This window comes from Diaphorina citri, unplaced genomic scaffold, assembly GCF_000475195.1.
Source record: "Diaphorina citri unplaced genomic scaffold, Diaci psyllid genome assembly version 1.1 scaffold14188, whole genome shotgun sequence".
NCBI classification, from domain to species: Eukaryota; Metazoa; Arthropoda; class Insecta; order Hemiptera; family Psyllidae; genus Diaphorina; species Diaphorina citri.
Genome location: NW_007391555.1, coordinates 1 through 1,267, shown reverse-complemented (window position 1 = coordinate 1,267; position 1,267 = coordinate 1). Strand labels below are relative to the sequence as shown.

Below are 1,267 nucleotides of genomic sequence, written 5' to 3'. Positions count from 1 at the left end.
AAAGACTGCTATCGAACCAGTGCTATTCAAAAATTGTAGTAATAAAAACAAAAATTAGAAAAATAAATGTGGGCAGGTAGGCCAATAAATGGTACGTTTTTTAAGTGGGCGAATAAATGGTACACTTACCCTAGCTATCATATTGTCCACACATGGTTGACGGTCGTCGGTCGACGAGGTGAATCTATGTTGTCGAGGCAGTGTGGACGGTTTGAGTCGACATCGATCGACCATCAATCGAGTCGATCGGCGGCGTCGACTATGTGTGGGCGCAGCTTGATAGACGTAGGTTTAGACCTTTTTACCCCAGGGCAATTGAGCGCGGCTCTAGCAGCTAGGAGTCGAGTGGATTGAAACACATCACATGCCTTAAGGCACACTCCACTTGTCAAGGATCCAGGTTTAAATACTACACTTCTGCCCCAGTATAGCGTCAAATATTATTCCAAGGTAAGTATTTCATTCCAAGGCTAAATAAATATATCATTCCAAGGCAAGTATTTCATTCCAAGGTAAACATATGTATCAATAAGGTGAAGTTATTCAGTCCTTATGAGACGGTGGCTATTGTTAAACTGACAGCACATACTACACTTCTGCCCCAGTATAGCGTCAAATATTATTCCAAGGTAAATATTTCATTCCAAGGCTAAATAAATATTTCATTCCAAGGTAAACATATGTATCAATAAGGTGAAGTTATTCCGTACCAATAAATGGAAACTTGAAGGAAAAAACCCATTTCAATAAACAACTTTGCCATTCACAGGTCAAAGTGGAAGAAGAATCCAGTGACGTCATATCCCGTGTTGCCACATCTCTCATGACTTCATCAGTGCAAGATGATCAGGATGTTCCCAGCAGTGTACTAGCCTCGCGCAATCTGGCAACGCTGCCTGGGTTAAATGTGTTCCTGTTGAGAAGTGTCGGAGTGGTAGTGATGGGTTTGGTCACTTTGAGATAAATAGTAGTCGCGGATTGTACTTGAAAAATAGGGGAACCATCGCTTCCCTTCCTTGGCTCGATCCCACTTCAGTAGCGCAGTTCCAAAAGGGGACAAGTCGAGTTTTCGGTGCCAAAACTGGACATCTTGGAACTTTGACCTAAATAAATCTAAATCATGATTTATCTGTGGTGAAGCTGGGAGCTTCTTCACAACTTTGTGGGTATCACAGTATTACAAGTCTTTCATTTATTATTTTTTTTTTCAAAGATTTTAAAAAAAGATTATTTATTTTTAGGTTGAGTGTTCCACCGCCGTTTTTAT

General features: G+C 40.6%; 1 long non-coding RNA gene across 1 annotated transcript; it reads left to right on the top strand.

Moving 5' to 3' along the window:
* The first annotated feature begins 540 nt into the window (after positions 1-540).
* LOC113473073 lies at positions 541-1,044 on the top strand. The gene is made up of 2 exons (XR_003395149.1): positions 541-629; positions 770-1,044. It is a non-coding gene; the product is annotated as an uncharacterized LOC113473073 (long non-coding RNA).
* The last annotated feature ends 223 nt before the right edge of the window (positions 1,045-1,267 follow it).